This window comes from Strix uralensis, chromosome 18 (assembly GCF_047716275.1).
Source record: "Strix uralensis isolate ZFMK-TIS-50842 chromosome 18, bStrUra1, whole genome shotgun sequence".
Lineage (NCBI taxonomy): Eukaryota > Metazoa > Chordata > Aves > Strigiformes > Strigidae > Strix > Strix uralensis.
Window position 1 is genome coordinate 10,326,476 of NC_133989.1, and position 18,102 is coordinate 10,344,577.

An 18,102-nucleotide genomic window follows, 5' to 3' on the forward strand; every position below is an offset into this window, starting at 1 on the left:
AGGGGTAGACCTCAAGGGATCCCTGCCAACCTCAACCGTTCTGTGATTCTGTGACAAACTGCAGACTACTTCCAGTTTGGTTGCTAGTCATTCTGCTGAGTTTGACTGCTTCCAGCATCTTTTTTTTTTTTTGTGTGTGTGTGTTACAAATGTGTTTATGTACTTGAATTTTGCTTAGAAGTTACTGCAACAGCCAGTCACTTAACTTGTAGAGTTAGACTCTTTTGAAAACACCAAATTATTAAAACTGCTCTACAACAGAAAGGACTTTATAGAATGAGGAAGGGAGAGCTTCCAGGAGAGTTCTGAGAGGGTGCTCTGAGATGGTATATAACTGAAAACTGGAAACTCTGTACTCAGACCTTAGAAGTCTCAGGTGATTTGCTAAAGGACCATGAAAATGATGCTCTCTTCTGAATATTTTTGTCTTTTAATATTAGGTTACTGCTTACCTGTCAGATGTTCCTAGACTGAGAATGGCATGGCGTGGAGGACACTGCAGTAAAAGTGTTTAATCCCCCTTACTTTGGTATGTGTTCACTCTTCATAACAAAATGCATGGCATCTATAACATGTGAGTTATTGCTGACGTATCTGTGAAATAATGATGGGATTCAGTATGGGGCTGACTTCAGTAAAAGCCATTATAATCACAGTGCAAAAAAAATAAAATCAACTGTTGCATTTCTATCACTTGATGGCTTATTTAAAATCATTTTGAAGAGGCAATGTCTGAAGCTCTTGCATTCATTGAGTAATTATCATTAGGTGTTAAGTAATGCAGTGCTATAAATCCGATGCTCTGCCACTGAAAGAATTTTGCCTCATGGGTTTATCTGTAGGAAAACTTTGTGATTCTTCTCGGGGCATTAAAACTTGCATTTCTGCTATAGTTCTGAGGAGCTATAGGGGGACCGAGTTTCAAGTAACTTCTGAAATTCTTATAACCATTGCACTGATTTAAAAATATGTGCATTGTTAATGAGGAAGTATGCATACATCATGCAGCTCAGGAAGAGTGCAGCTGTGGAGATTGTCTTACAATCAATCATCTTTCAGTGTGGTCTAGCCTCTAAAAGACTAGACCACACATCTGCTTCTTAGTGCTAATAAAATAAATTCTTCAATGCAGAAAATCCTAAACTCCCTAATTAACGGGAAAAATTAATATATGCTTAAAGACTCTGGTGAGTTTCAGCCCACTGCTTTTATGGATGCAGAATTGTTGCCAGAAAGGTTCCAGTTTGGCTGGGTACAAATCTTACAACATAAGAGACTCTTAACTTACATAGGATGAAATGGAGCTTAAATACACAGGCACCTGAGAATAAGCATGAGTACCCTCTTTGCAAGGAGTTCTTTGATTCTGTTTTCAGTCAAATATCAGGTAGTTTAGCCTTGTTCACTTTTCAAAAATGCCTTGCTATAGGTGAAACAAACACTGCCATAGGCAAAGAAAGTGAATATCTCTAGCTTGTGTTTGGTGAAGTTTATTTCCTTGCAAGAATCCAGTATAATGCCATTTTTTTCAGTTTCATCCATGAGCAGAGGGTAATATTTGTACTTGGACAGTCAGCCATCTGATTTGCAGACAAGATGACCTCTGCCCATCAGATATCAACATGAATTCCAGTAGGAGTTGGGACTCAAAACTTCTAGAGTTCTAGGGTAGGCTTTCCTTGCCTAAAGTCTTCACTTCTACTGTGCTGTAAGGCAGTCATTTCTGAGCACTGACTGTTTTAAGCCTCATGCTAAACAGCAAGCCTTTTTCCTCCTCTTCTTCTCAGTGATACTTTTACTTGGATTCGTTAGGGTGGGTTCAGAGCCAGCAGCAGAACTTGACTGAATTAAGTGACAGGTGTCTGATTCTTGGATTTTCTATTATGCAAATATTTCTAAAATAATTACCTCTAGGCCAGACGCTTGGCTATTTCTAGTCCCCTGCCATTCCTGTTTTGCTTTAAGGCAAGAAATGAGGAGCTCCCTTCAGTATAGATCTAATGCAACTTCCCTGTTGGATCTACTGCTTCAAATCCTGTTTCCTGACTTGCCACAGATGCATTGGAATATCTTGGGAAGGGACAAAAATACTGTGTGCTTTGGCAATGCTGTCTGCGTGGCGTGAAGGAGGATTTCAGCACTATTTCCAATTGTAATGTGTCCCCCTGCTATTTTTTGTGTGCTCTCCTCCACCCCCACTGTTGCTTGGATACTCCTGGAAATCTAGCCTTGGATACTCTTACCCACCTAGCCTGTGGATCACCAGAGATACAGCCGCTCTGCATAATGCAGTACATCTTAGCTGGCTCCAAATGAGATTCCTTCAGTACCAGAAGGAGTGTACCTATGTCAGTGACCTGAGGAGGCCTCTGCCTTTACCTTCTTTGGCAGACCTTGGTGCCAACGTGGTTAAATTACTTTGAGCTGGCTTGGGTATCTCTAAGCTGAGCTATGGTCTGTGGAGACAGGTAGTCTGGATTTTGCAGATTCTCTGCACTCTTGGAATTAGCTCTTATACAGCAGGTTAATGTGTTTTTGTACACTTAATAAATGCATTTGGACGTATCTGTTTAAATTTTTGAGAGGAGTTGAAGTATCAGTGGAGTTTTATTGATTTCACTGGAAGCAGAGCTGTCTACAAATTGGACGAATTAGGTGTCCAAATGGAATTTCAGAATTAAGCCATCTTCAATTTAGTATCTTTTTTCTTCTCTCCAACCTATTGGTCTGCTATAGTAATCTTTTTATAATGTGTGTGAAGACTTTTGAAGATAACCAGATAAAAAATATAATGTCCACAGTGTTCTGAAAAAAATTAAACACTATGAGACTACTGACTTGAAACTGATTTATTTTAAAATTTGTCTTCAGAGAGCTAAAGATAAAATAGATCTTTTCCGCCACTGTAACAAAACAGAAAACAATTTTTTTTCTTGGTGTATAATGCAGTGTTGCAGTTGTTAAATGTTGACCCTGCCTTTACAGTACAGGAATTTTTGAAACTATGAGTGAGCAGTCAAGCAGAAGCCAAGCTGAAGCAACAACTCTGATGAATGACATCTCAAAGCAGAAAGAATGTTTTTTAATAACTTAAGGCATTGCCTGCAGAAAGGGAAAACAAAGGATTTGCAGTCTATTCATAATCCTAATTTCTGAGTGTGTGTGCGTGTTACGGGTTTAAAGTTATTTAGAGAACCCAGAGAGAAAAGATGGTGAAGCTGAAACTTCCAAAGCTTCTGATGTTTTCCATGACTACTGTGGTGGATAAGCTAGGTTACTCCCTTGCTTTAATTGCATGTGTGAAGAAATTTAATGGGGACTGTGCCTATCTGGCAAGGAAACTTTGTCTCAAAAGCTGAGAAATTCTTAACACTAAATTTGAACTCTTGATTTACATGTCAGCATATGCCAAGGTGCTTCATCCTTCATCAGCTAATGTGTAATTAGATGCTATTCTGCATTACTAAATAATGCAATATAAGCAGCTCTGTAGAGCAAGATCATTGGTGCTGAGCCCCTGATGTCCATGCTATGTGCTTTGTGATCTTTTTCTTTATATCAGTTCTAGCCTGATCCTTTCAGCTCAATTTGAACTAACATTTGTAGTAGGTTTTAAATGGGCTTCTAAGGTACATATTCCAGCTTACTTTCATCCAAAAAGTGTCCTGTTTGTGTGCTTTGAGATGGCTCAGCAGCATAAGCCAAAGCACGGTCAATGGGGGCAGCTGGGAAGTTTGTTGTGCATGACAGATACATATTCAACAGAGTTGTTGAAGAATTTCCCCTGAAATAAATCACGTTTCTCATATATGTTATTTTGCATGGAAAACATTCCAGAACAGGTTTTGTTTTCTAAAGGAGCAGTGAAATCAAACCAGAAATACTGATTTATAGAAGAATGTGGCTTTTTAAAGTGAATGCAGTCAAGTGATGATGTCATCAGTGATGTAAGCAAAACCATTTCAGAAATGTTGCATTAAAAATTATTTATGCTGCCAATATGGAAATAGTGTATTTTAATTTCTTTAGCAGCTTTGAGGTGACAATAGCTGCTCAAATGTTGAAAGAAAGACTAGCAGAATAACTTTTTTTTCCCCCTTACTCTGGTAAGGTTGTGGTGGTGAAGGGCCACTTCTACATGTGTGATGACATGTTTTAAGTAACAAGAATGCTCAAATACCCTGGAAAATGTGACCTATGAGGAAAGACTGCAAACTGGTGTTTAGTCCAGGAAGGACAAGACTGAGGGTAGACGGGTTTTCAGATGCATCAAATATTGTTGTAAAAAGGAAGGGAACAGTCCTTTCCTCACTCACTGGAGACAGGACAAGAAATAATGGCCTTAAATTTCACTAGAGATTAAGTCAGAAGAGCTTTTTATTTGCAAATATGGAATAGATTTTTGAAAGAGGTTTGAAACCTCTGGAGGTTTAAAGAATAGGTAGCAAACAGAGCCAGAATGGCTCAGTGTAGCTGGGCGTGCCTGGGAGAGCTAGATGGATTGGATGGTTTCTTCAGGAAACCACTCTAGATCTATTCAGTGATGGGTAATAAAACATTAGTCTGTCTTCTGTGAACAGTGATCCATGCTTGTAATTCTTGATGTGCAGTGTGCAATAGAAACAGGGTGTGACTAAAATCTTAAAGGCAAACTACAGTCAGGGTTCAGTCTAGTGAACTAAGAAGCTGATTCCTTTTTCTACATCTGACAGATTCCAAACTACTGGAAACTGATGTTGATTTAAACCAAGGTCCAAATTTTCCAGTGTGCTGATTGTCCTTACAGACATGTGTTTGTCAGCCATATGAATTTAAGTATCTTGTTGACACTGGTGTCTAGCACATACATCACAAATCCTAAGGAATGCAGAAGTTATGTGGTGTAGTATTAAGTGAACTTTTAGTTATGTTTTTGAACTAAAAAACCCAAACCTGAAATAAAAATTGAAAGCTTCATAGGTAAAGGCAGTTAAATTGCTTCCAGATGTCTGGTCTCTTTTAAAATATGTGGATTTGTCTTGGTGGCTCAGTTCATTTGACTGTTGATCACGCTTTTATTTTATTTTTTTGTGATGAGATAGTCTCAGTTAGAATTAGCTAAACCAATTTGCAGATCAGGATTTAAAAACATTGAACTAAAATATGCCAGTTTCCATACTCTTGATTTCTCCTACTCCCCATCCCTTCCTTCTAAGCTAGGAGAAAATGATCTGTCTAGTTTTGATTTATTTTGCACAACACAAACTAAGCTTGTTAAGTCCAACTCAATTATAATGAAATGTTTGAGCATATGTCAGCTTCCCAGAAAATTGTATTGTGTAATCCAGCACTTCACTATTCTGACAAGCTGAAGAAATGTTTCCAGTAGAGGAATCAATCAGAAGAAATGAATCATCATCTGTGGGGAGAAGAGGGGAAAAAAAGAAGGCGAAAATATTGTCCTCTATGAATTAGACCTAATTTACTCTTGAGTGAACTTGGGCTACCTCTAGAGAGGTTATAACCTAGAATAGCTCGTGACATTGCAAGACAGTGTTCAAGTTGTTTGTTGTATTTGCCTTCTGTATTTGGCTGACACAGAGGGAAAGATCAGCAGCTGAGGAAGTAGCTTCCTTTGAACCTTTGATCCTAGATTCTGTTGCTGCTCTTACAGTAGCCTTAGGAAGGGTAACTGTCTTTTGCTTAAATGCATCTTCAGTGTTGCATCATGTTCTGAAGGAAATAGTCCAAGTTTACTTGTTCCATTATGTTATCTCTTGTTGAAGAAAAAAAACGTTGAACTTGTTTTGTATTTTCCTCTTTCCTTTGTAAGCATGTGTCTTTAGAAACCACTGACAGAAAAGTTACTGCACTTTAAGTGGAAACCTCTGAAGATGATGTCAGCTGTTCTTTGTGGTAGGATCCTTAAATAGAGTTCCAAGGTGAAACTATTTACTGCAGATATGAACCTGTCATTTTATTTCTAAAGGAGGATTTGATCACTAGATTACAGTAATCCTATTCTTGGCACCTAAGTTGTGGAAAATATAAGGCTGAGATCAAAATCACTTTCAACACAGTGTAGTTCACTGAAAATTCTTCTGATATGTCAAGGTTTAGATTTCTACTTGAGTAACTTCATTTACATTTGGTTCTTTAGAATAACTTGTTGTGTGACAACGTCTAAGTAGTTAGTCTCTTGAAGTGATAGTAAAAGAAGGCTGGTAGCTAAGGAAGTGGCTACTGTGGCATGCTGTGTTCATATTTACCTAGTTGCGAATGGGGGAAACATTATCCATTTGTGCCTTACTAAATAGGGCAATGATGTTGCATAACCATTTCAAGACTTTCTATTTTGGGGTGGTTTTATAAGCAATACTATCATGCATATACTGAAGGTGGTGATAACATAATTTGAACAATGGAGTACCTAAGTTGATTTCAATGTAAATTGGAAAATAACTTGTCATGTATTTTATTGGTCTACTTTAAAAATATCTGTTTAGGAATCCCAAAAGTAAAAATAGTGCTGGGGACACTGAAGATAAATAACACTGGTCTAACCCAGTATTCTCATTCTCACAGAAAGGCAGTCACAAAAATCTGTTAAGTCCAGTGTTTTATCTCTGGTTGCAGCCGATAATAGGCACGTAAGTGTGTAAGAACACCACAGATTTAGAGAGGTATGCTATTGAGAAGTCCCACTGGCTCAGCAAGTTCTTACAAATTGTGCTGTGCCTACACTGTTGCAATTAATAATCCCTGATGGATTTTCTTTGCCTATAAATGTATCTTTTCACTAAATTGAACCTGTTTTAATGTTTTAACATTCTTTGAGCATTTGTGTTTGGATCGTGCTTTTCACGAAGACTTCTGAAGCTTTCTTCTGAGTGGTAATTTGTAGTTCTGAGCCCTTCACTGAGTATGAATCAGTAAGGGGGTACGAAGAGAAGGGAACTAACTTCAAGATAGTTGAGTAACTGTGATTAGAAAAACAAAAAGATAGCAACTGAAAGAGGAAATTCTTTTTTAGTCAGAAAAATGGCAGGTTGAAAGATAATATTTCAGGAATCTTAAAGATTCCCTGTGACTTAGTTTAAAAAAAAATTACTTGTTAATTTAAAACTATATTCCAAGTCCCTAGTAAACTTTGTGTTCAGAAGAAGCAGCAATTCAAATTGCTTATCTGATGACCTATGAATGTTTGGTATATTGTGAAGATGTTTTTGTTGAAGTTGGAATATGGTAAGGATTCTTTGACTCTTAGTAGGCAAAGCACTGAAGCAGTTAGTAAACTCATTTCCCAGAAAGCCTTTTTGTAAACTTAGTTTTGCAGGTTGATTTACTACTGTGTTATAGAAAGGTGGCTCAGAAACATAATACAATTTAGTTGGCTATAGATTTTAGATATTATTGAACATTCCCCATCATCTTTTGTAGGAGGGACGAAAAACAAGCTGCAGACAATGACACTGAAGTATATGGTGTGGAAACTGTGTTGTAAAGGGTGGTGACATGGGTAGTGGAACTTCTGATACCTGAATGCTATTACATTTCACATCATCTGCTCTAGACACCTTATGCTGGAGAAGTTGTATATTCACATGACCATGAAGCTAGAACAGAACTTAGTTTAGCTAAACACTGATTTTATTGTTTGGGAGTTTTAATTTTTTTTTTTTAAATTAGGATCTTGATGTGAATTTCAGCAAGAGGACTCCTGAGCCACATTTTTGTAGCTCTGCAAGAAGTGGAGAATGAAAATGTTAAGTTTACGAGCAGGTGCTATATGTCTCTGAATTCTGAGAAAGCTTTATGCTTATAATAAACTTTAAAAAAATTTTACTGTAGAGAATTTTTAAAAAAAAAAAAAAGTCTTGAAGTTCTTTCCTTGGTTTTATTTATTTGTTTATTCCATCTCATCCCATTCCAAGGCCTTAAGTTCAAAACAGTTAAAAAAAAAAAAAAAAGTCAACACATTTGATTTGAAATCCGTTATACTTAAGTGCAAAACCAGATGGTGTCTTGCTTTTGTTCTTTGAGCTGTTTAGGTACAGATTTTTAAGCCTTTCTACAGTTGTGCAAGATAGAATTAAGTGATTCATGAGATCAGTTTTTTAAATCTTGGTTAATTTCTAGCAGGTAGAGCTTTAAGAAAATCACCAAATGGCAATGCAGGCTACATCTGCAATGATATGCAAACCTCTCTGACACTAAGTATGGCTCCTGTCTAATACTGGACTATTGCTTGACAGCTTTATTTTTTTGAGCAGTGGTTTGTTAATATATTAGCTGGGCAGACATTTTGTCGTGCAAAACATGATCTCACATCCATATGCAGGCAGGCTTTTTCCCTAGCAAATTGCACCTTTTCCTTTTTACCTTCCAGTGTATGCATCTCAGTGTTCTATTCATGGCTATACAAAGCTTTAAATAGAACTTGCTGTTTGTGTCTCTCATGAATCATGCATTCATCAGCATGCGTGATACATTATTAATCTTTAATCTGAGGATTCAAGTGTTGTCACTGAAAACATGCATCTTAGCCTATTTTACCTAGACAGGAAAAAAATACCAAAATCATTTATTGCACTTGTTTTTCTTATGAATGGTTTTGATGAAAGTCAAATTGCTGTGTTTATACTTATGAAAGCTTATATACTGGGACACAGGTGGAAAAATAATTTTTAGGGAGGGAGATGGGGTACACAGTTGCTCTATTTAATGTTGTTCTTCCTGTAAGAACCACCTGCCAGTTAGAGCTCATGCACTCAGACTATGAAGTGCATCTTTTGTTTCTCTAGGTGTCTTGTAAGCAATGCCAACTCTAGAAGGAGGAAAGATATTTCAGATTTTGGGAAGCTTCAGTAGAACATGTTATGGTCTACTGCACTGTAATAATGTCCCCTGAATTTAATGTGATTTTTGCTGAGAGCAAAGATACATGAAAAGAAATGCCAAAATCTACAAAATGTCCACAAAACTTCCAAGGCATTGTCCAGATACTTTGTAACTCTGATCTTCAGTTTAGTTTACTCAGGTGAGATAATAAGTTAGAGAAACATGTTTCATTATGAAGCTGTGCGGCCATTTGGACTTTTTGTAAACTGGATCTAGGTTCAGCTTGATTCTGATTCAGTTTAACTTTGTTTCAATGTCTTCCTTTTTCTCAATGTTTACAATGTAAGCTTTTTAAATTTTTTTTTTAAAGCTATTATGTGGCCTGAGAAACCCTATTTATGGCCAGCAGAAAATATATAGGAAGAAAGTAAGTTCAAATTCAAATGCAGTAACATAGCCAAATTTTCCATAGTGCTAAACTACTTCTGTGAGTTGTTGCAACTAATTGTAGTAAGAATTAGTTGAGATGCCATTCATTTTCAGGCAGATGTCTGTATTCTGCAGACATAATTTAGTGAAATTTAATTATGATAATTTAGGAAAAATAAGTTAGTAGAAAATAAAAACAGAGAGTCAAGTGGACGCTTGATAATTCCAGAATGTAAATGCTAGAGAATGGTAATGCTAGTGTAGTGACTATGGGATAGTGACAATATCATAGATCCCAATGGTGTCGTTGCTATAAGCAGACTGTTGGAGTGACAATTCTAAGATTCTTAAGCACATGCTATTACAAAACAGAATAACTTTGGATGTAAAACTAGAGATGTTTTAAAATCATCTTTGCAAGAAGTTAAAGGGAGAGAGGGGTGAAAGCTCTTGAATAGAAAGCAAAGTTTGAAGCTTTTGGTCTTTTCTGCTGTCTGTACTGTTCTCGGTGCACACCACTGCTGTCTGCTGATCCCAATCCAGGACTTGAGAGTCTGACCTTCAGTGCCTGCCTACTGCTAAGACTATAGTCTGACTTCAAGGACTTTTACCATTAGAGATCAGTATGCTCATGTAAGTTAAGTGTTTGAGGTATGTGCTTGTGTGGGATTCTTACGTAGGGGAGCCACTGGGAGACTTCCAGGTGGGGGTGGGGGGGAGAAATCTTGTGTGTGTGGATAAGATGCTATTTGGGATATTCAGCTGAAAGGGAGCTGGGACAATGTCCCCAGCTGAAGTAGAAAATGTAGCTGCTCTAAATGAAAATGTCTGTTCAGAGAGCTATAGGGAGATAGGTCTAGGCCACCAAATAGCTTTGTTCCAATGCTTGGCTGGGGTATGCAGAATTCATTCCTTTGGCTGCTGAGCAGGAAGTGTTTGTAACTTTGATATTAAAGGTAATGGAGAACTTTCATCTCCCCGCCCCCCACCCCCCCCCCGCCTTCAACTGACATTTCCTGAACAAGAGAAGATTTTGTGTTTATGTACCAAAATGCCTTCTTTGAACAAATGGAACTGTTGCTTTCTCATTCTGTAATTCAGGTCTTGATTAATTATATGCAGTTTTTGAAATGCAATTTAGATGAAGCTACAATATTCAAGCAGAATTGTTTAATTCTCAAAGTCATTCTTGGTAAAGAAATACTTGCCTTGTGATTTGCTGATGTAGTTTAAGTTATTTTCTGGGTGCTGGGGACATTAGATGCTGGCCTGCATCAAAATACAGTACCTGTGTTGCTAAACTTATTGTCAAGTCTAGCACTGATTTAACTTTGATTTACTTTTCACTTTAACTTTGGATTTTAGACTGAGTAGGAGTTTGTTGACACTGGATCCTTATACCTGCTTGTTGCTTTTATTCAAAAGGTAGTATTTCAGATTAAGATGGCCTCTTTGAGGGAAAACAATCAGTTCATCTCTACCTCAGAGTTTTAGTGCCACATGTTACACCTAAAATTTTGATCCACACACTCCCACCATTCATAATTTTGTCTGTCTTCTATGTGTAATTACTGATGCATCTTGTCTACAGCCACTTCTGATGGGTTTTTTTTCTTACACAGCAACAAAAGATGAGAAAGTGTTAAGAATAGGAGACTAGCTACAAACATGACAGCAGCCGTTAAGGCAGTTTTAGTACTCCCAACAGACCAAGTTTGTAGTCTCTTAATTAAACCAGATTTAGCTACAGCTTTCTTGATAATTCATGTAGCCTTTCTGAACCCTCTTTCTGTAGTGCAGACTTGCCTAAAATGATGCAAATCTATTGGATACAAACCAGTCCTAAATGTTTAATCTGTTTAATATTGCCAATTCTTGTAATGTTTGGGCTATTGGGCTCCTCCTGTTACAGCTATTGAGGTATTTTGTTCATAAAAGACTGTATTGAGGCAAAACACTTGTATATGTGTTATGTGATCAAACTCTCATTGAAAACTTAATGTTTTGGGCTTTTTCTTAACCTGTATAACATTTTTTAGACTCATGTATTAATTACTTCCTTGCCAGCCCTGTTTTGGGAAGGAAAGCTTACTTAAATATTATCCAGTGAAACAAAAAAAGGGAGGGAGGCAAAAAAGCAAACTGTATACGATGTTACATGTTCTATATTTGTGTGTGTTTGCATACTTGCCTTCAGAACCCTTTAAATTGTATGCATGTGTGTGTATACACTGTACTTTGTTTCATCAAAATAATGTGAAATTAGTTAAAAGTGGTATGAATCATAATGACAGGCTTGGTGCCTTGGTATCTAAGATACGTTAACATGCTGATAAGTTACTTGTTTTCCTGCTGTGAGAACTGGTTGCTGTATTTGATTCTTTAGCTGAATACAAACTAAATTAAATCTGCAGTGACCTATATTGTGCTCTAGCTAATGACCCAGTTAACCTCTGGTTAATTTTCTGTCTCTTGGTGTCCTGGGAACAGGGACATGTTTACTTCAGTTGCCACAAACCTTTAGAAATGTGTCACTGGCATTTATTATTCTAGAGCTGTGTGTTTTAATAGAAATTAGCTAATGGGCCATGGGGGTCTGCAGAAGTTGTAGAATGCCAATGAGGAGTTTTCTTTCATTTTTCCTCCACCCTGATTTACATAACTAAGCTTTTAGCTTTTCTTGGTTTTGTTTTTGTTTCTTGAGTATTGATCTGTCTCCTGTGGAGGAAACAAACTATTTGCTTAACGTGCAGGAGGACATTGTTGTTGGCAGCCTCCCAGAGACTCCCCTCTTATGCATGCTTTAAATTAAACTACATCCAGTACAGACATTTGTGGTGAAGTTTGCAACTAATGCAATTTTATTATTGCATGGCTATGTTATGCAAATAAATCTGGATATAACCATAAAATAATAATAATGAAGATCTTGTCTAAGGGCAGATCTGAATACCACTTTACTGATGCAAATAGGATTCTCTGGCAAGTGTGCGGGCTCATCTATGAAGTATACGTTCTTTTCCAGGAAATGAAGTTATAGTGATACAACAAGCAGCGAGCAAGGAGCAAGGCGAACTGATTATCCACAGCCATTCATAGTAACAGTCCATATTGTCTGTGTCACAGATCTATTAAGTAATGCATAGTCCAAACCAACCTGAACCTTTTCTGACAGGTAGAACATCTAGCGCTTACAGGTTGAGAAACGGCTGTTCTAGAGCCAGTCCTTTTGCTCTGTCTGTTCCTTGAAGTTTTTACCACAAATTTCCCTTGGAGATGAAATTCTTCCTTGGTTTTTGTTTTGCCCATGGCAGCAACAAGAACAGGTAGAAACAGCTCACTGAGTGCTCAGCCTTATGCTGTAGCATAGCTGCTCTGCAAAGAGCAGATGGGAACAGTTCTACAGCAATCCCAAGTCCTGTCTTGGCCATGTAAACAGATGGGTTTGGAGGGGGAGTGGGGAAGCTTGGGCTGCTTTGCTGAGCTATAGGACACTTGTTCAGACACTTGTTAGTTTTATTTTGGGACTTTTTATGACCCAAGGATCACTGCTTGATGATCATACGTTAAAAATATGCAATACTGAGAAGGAGAGGAGAATTTTCCATGAACAGATACTTGGGAACTTGCTCTGTTCAGCCAGGTGGCTTAGGGCACCGCACAAAATAAGCAGTGTCTGTATTGTGTGTGTGCCTTGGGTCTATTCTGCAATTTTGCTAGAGACCAGCTACCTCCACCAGCTGGGGAGAACTGGCATTCTCTTTTATCTGTCCTCATTTCCTTGTAACAAAACATTAAACATGGAAAAAATATTCCTGAGATGGGACTGTACAAGCTTTATCACTTGCTGTGAAACCCCTGCCATCCAAGTAGGACTTTGCGTATACTGTACCAGGTGGTTAAACCAATTCCTTCCTCTCTTCTAAGAGCCTGTCTAAAGGATCCACCACATCATATCCTACTGGGCACTGCAACTCTCTCCTCCTTGTTGTAAGGGAGGGAAGAAGATTATGTGACTGTAGAAATAACACTGAAGTTGTGGTTTGTTATGTTGTTACAATGTGGCTTTGTGCCTGAGCTTAAATGATGAAAAAGTGTCCTGTATTGGGTTTTGTTTTGGTGGTTTTTTTTTTTTTTTTTTCCTTGTGGCAGAGGAAGAAGCAAAATATCAACCTCTGTGTTGTTTTGTTTTTCTTGAAAATTAAGTCTAAACAAAAGGAATTTTAACTCACAGGATATTAAATCCCTCCCTCTTTACTGACCGGTGTATCTTGAAAATGAAAACTTTTTCTGTCAGTCATCAGAGAGTACAGGGAATTCTATGTACAAAGGGAGCTACAGTGCCCCACAGCTTAGTCCCTAGTCTTTTCTGTTTATGAGCTTATTCTGTCAGGGTCTGTTAGTTTTGGTATTGTTAGCGGTTTAACAGGATTTCAGACTTGTTGGTGGTCTCCATGGGTCCTTTCCCTATTTCACCTCTTGAGTATTCCTACTGCTAGAGGAAAAGAGCAACTGTGACTGAGAAGATTGGAATTACACACAGTGTAATTCCCTTATTCATAAATTTATAAGGGAATTGCTTCTTTTGGTTAGTGGTTGAGAGGAACCAAATCACAAGCTTTTACAAAAGAGGGAATATATTTTTCAGAAACTTCAAATTCTAAGCTCAGTGATATCTCTTTATTGTCGTCTCTTGTGTTAGAAAAGAAATCGATGAGAGAAATTATTCCTGTGTAGATGTATGTGATGTTTCTGTTAATTTGTACAAATCTGCCATCGGTGCTATTGAGCCAGTATAAGAAGAACTTGTTCAGATTGAAGGCCTAATCTGAGTTCCTTCAAGACCAAGTAAGAAAAATGCATTGAGTATATTATACTGTGCTCTGGGTAATGTTCTCACATGATATGTGTTCAGATTAAGTTTTGTGATTAAAAACAGTTTTGCCCTCTTGTTGAAAGGGCAATCTAATATCATGTCTTCATCTATCACAAGTAATTCCTGAATACCTTACAATGCAATGAATTGTGATCAATTTTTGAAGATGAAGGTACGGAAGCATAAGAAAGGGAGGAAGGGAAAGAGCTAAAACATTTCTGAAATAGGATTTCAGAAAGAAATTTTAGAAATGCTGTTCACTGAATATGACTTTCGTTGCATGTCTTATTTGCAAAAAAGGAAAAAAAAATTTTTTTAATAATTTGAATGATTATAAGAGATTTCATATAATACTTGATCTATATAATAAACAATCTCTCTGAACTGCTTTTGTTTATAGAAGAGAAATTACCTTCCTAATCGTTCTTTGTTTCAAATACTTAACTGAACCTTTTGGAGCTTCTACTCGTGTTTGATTTCCTTCAGTGCACTTTTACACTGACATCTACAGGAAACTTAACTGAGGGCTGTGTGTCCTTAAGTCTGGACACCTAAGGAGAATTTAGATACTACCTCTCTTTGTTTCAAAGGACTGAAAATACTTTGTATAAGTATTCTGTACTATAGATATGATATGAAGAAACTCATCTCTCATTTGTGTTTGAAAATTGTTCTTTTTGAAGTCTAAACACTGTAATGGAAAAACTGCATTATTTTGGGACTAAATTTTTAAAGACAAAAAACAACAAAACAAAAAAACCCCACAAAACAAACCACCCAAACCAAAAACCAAAAGCACCCAACCAAAAAAAAAAAAAAACCAGAATTGGGTTTTGATCTTGCAAACATGACTGTAAATAGTCTGTTAATGACATTCGTGAATCTACTTGTTTAGCCTGATGGATATAATTTCAAAAACTCTCTTCCCAAAAGTTAAAATGTAAATTGTCATATAGCTCTAGGGGTAAGGAATACAGGATATTGGCGCTGGTGTTTATGGATACTGATTCCACTACTGTTCCCAAGATTTAAATACATATTTAGTGCATTGAAATCTATCCTTTTACAGTTTTCTTTTCTTTTTAAACAATATATACCTAGAGACTTTGAAACAAAATACTAAGCTTTTAATTACTGTCTGACTTCTTTCCTCTTTTCTCTTCTTGGTGCTCCCTAATTATCATGAGCAGGACAATAATTCATTTGCCAAGTAGTTTTCAACACAGTGCAGAATTCAAGTAACTTCTGTTAAGCCACTTTTCTTCAAGGCAGAATTTAAGAAGACGCTGTGCCCTCTTCAGGTAGTGCAGATGCTCAAGATAACACTGATTAAGGAGACGTATCTCAAACTGCAGTGTTCCTAAACCACAGCGATACAAAAGCAATACCTTACTCAGGATGTTTGTAGACAGAATAAAGCATGACTGTGTCAAATTTTGTTGAAATAGTTTTCATAGTTTCAGCCCTTGAATATATATATCTAGAATAATTTGAATTTTTCTCCATCCAACTGACTTGAAGCCTGCAAATGTCACTGTTCTGTAACACCTGATTGTAAGAGTAAAAGTCAGCAAATGGAAGAGAAGATACATGGAAAAATATTCTTGGTTTGGAAGGGGGGGGGAGAGGTAGCTGTTAAATAAGTGATTAAATTTGGTATTAAACTCATGGATTTATGCCATATTCTATTCTTGCCCTGGTATTAATTTGGAGTGAAGTAACTTCAGTACAGTTGCACTAAGATACTTTAATATGAAAAGACATTTACTGTTATCTCTTTAGACCATTTCTCTCTGAAGATGTCTTGTTTACCATTCAGGAAAAACGTTGGCGTTTAGGCAGATATGCTCTATTTGTTGTTGATGCTTGTACCACAAGTAAGCCTCTTCCTATGTCTGTTTGTGTGTGGTCTTTTGGAGTTTTGTTTATTTCACATTTATTAAAACTCCAGGGGTAATGAAGGGAACAAAACCTTTTTTTTTTTTTTAATTCAGATCATGAGTCTTGAATCATCTGATAAGGGTGAGTATGCCACGCGTGCAGCCACATGGGTTGTATAGGAGCTACACTGAAAGGCCTCTGCTATTGATCTATGTGGCCTTCTAAAGGCTCCCTTGCTGCTGCACAGTGCTGTGGTTTCTTTTGTTCTCAGATGCTGTGTTTCAGATGCAGCTGGTGAATTTTCTGAACAGCGGAGGAAAGAAGAGACACTGATTACTGTAAATGTGAGGGCTGGGAAGCCTTTGCTGTTAGCTCTGTAGCCACTGAGTCAGGATGCTTGACTGAGCCACAAGTGAATGTATGCATGTGTTTTTTGGCATTTAACTGAGGCATGCTTAGTGGAGGGAATAGCCTTGACAGTCTTTCAGTGTTGCTTTAGCTGTGGTCATTTGTCCAAGGGATTCATATGTTTCAATGTGATATGTGTGTTGCAGAAATTTAGAATTCATTATTTTGAATTTACTGTGAAGTGTTATTAAATGAGTGCACAAAGCCTATAAACAATTAAAATGCAAATGCTGATCATGCACTTGCACATTGAACTTCAAGTTTTAACTCTACCTTCTTTATCCTGCATCTTTTTTGATGTGGGCTGCAAGTAGAACTTGAAGAGATTTCCAGAATTTTATTAAAACATGAAATCAGAAACATTTTTATACTTGTGGCATTAAGAACTTACCCAGTGCTTACTTCAGATATGACCTTGCCATGCCTAAGGTATTAGATACACACTGATAGAGAGAAAAGAGCTCCACGTTCAATATAAATGTAAAAAAGCTTTAGACGCTGCTGATTATCTGTTGCTTTGCATGAATAACTACAGCAGCTTGCAAATACATAGGATTTGGCAAAGAGACCAAAATTGCAAATCCTCTGCAATAGCACTGCACCCAGATTAAGTTCCTATGAAATCTTTCCTCAGTCACTAATTTCACACTCTAGGGATGGAACCGTGGACAGTTTATGCCATATAAATCTTGTTTTAATAACAGCTTCCTTGAGCTTTAAAATGTTTTTAGGAATTTTTGATTTTTGATAAGGAAATAGCATATAATGTCTCTGAAGTAAACATTGTTGGTTGTTAGAGGTTTTGTTTTATAATTGTAGCATCCATGACAATTTAGAGAATGTTGGGAGAGTGAGGCCCAAAACATATTATACTAACAGTGCAGATTCCACTTGCTGTAGTGGTTATGAGTGGGAATAACACTTAAATTAGCTTATTAACATCTGTTTTATCTTTATTTGGAAAATAAAACTTGATTTTGCAACATTACTTTATATGCAGCAGGAAAAGAATGTAAAATGAATGAGGCAGTTTCTGAAAACTAACATGGATTTCTGATGTATAGTATTTTTATGTAATTGTCATACGAGGCTTCTGCATCCTTTTTTTTGAAAATGAGGTTCTCAGTGGTAAGATATAACACCTACTCCTGAACCCAGAAAGCTTCTAGTAGTATGTAGCCACCACGAGAGACTGATGAGGTTATAGACACCAAACTGGCTCATAATCCTACAAGATTCAGGTTGAGGCGTTGAAAAAGTGGCATAATGGAACTGAATGATCTGGACTGTAATAGAATCATAGAATGGTTTGGGTTGGAAGGGACCTTAAAGATCATATCATTCCAACCCCTCTGCCATGGGCAGGGACACCTTCCACTAGCCCAGATTGCTCAAAGCCCCGTCCAACCTGGCCTTGAACCCTTCCAGGGAGGAGGTATCCTCACAGAAAAGAATTCCTTCCATATATCTAATCTAAATCTACCCTCTTTCAGTTTAAAACTGTTATCCCTTGCCATATCACTACACTCCCTGATAAAGAATCCCTCCCGAGCTTTCCTGTAGCCTCCTTTAAGTGCTGGAAGGCCACTAGAAGGTCTCCCTGGAGCCTTCTGGCCACACTGCTCTTGATGCAACCCAGGACACTGTTGGCTTTCTGGGCTGCGAGCACAGGTTGCTGGCTCATAGTC

The 18,102-nt window shown here is 37.4% G+C and overlaps 1 protein-coding gene across 8 annotated transcripts in view; it reads left to right on the forward strand.

The window, feature by feature from the left end:
* The window catches only part of SULF2 (sulfatase 2), a 164,227-nt gene that overhangs the window by 13,103 nt on the left and 133,022 nt on the right, over positions 1 to 18,102 (forward strand). Inside the window, exon 1 of one of the 8 annotated variants that reach the window (XM_074888622.1) lies at positions 442 to 529. The exons of the other annotated variants lie outside the window; for them this stretch is intronic. The gene's annotated coding sequence lies outside the window, so the exon portion shown is untranslated. Of the gene's footprint in view, positions 1 to 441; positions 530 to 18,102 lie in introns of those variants that run through there. 8 annotated transcript variants of the gene reach the window in all.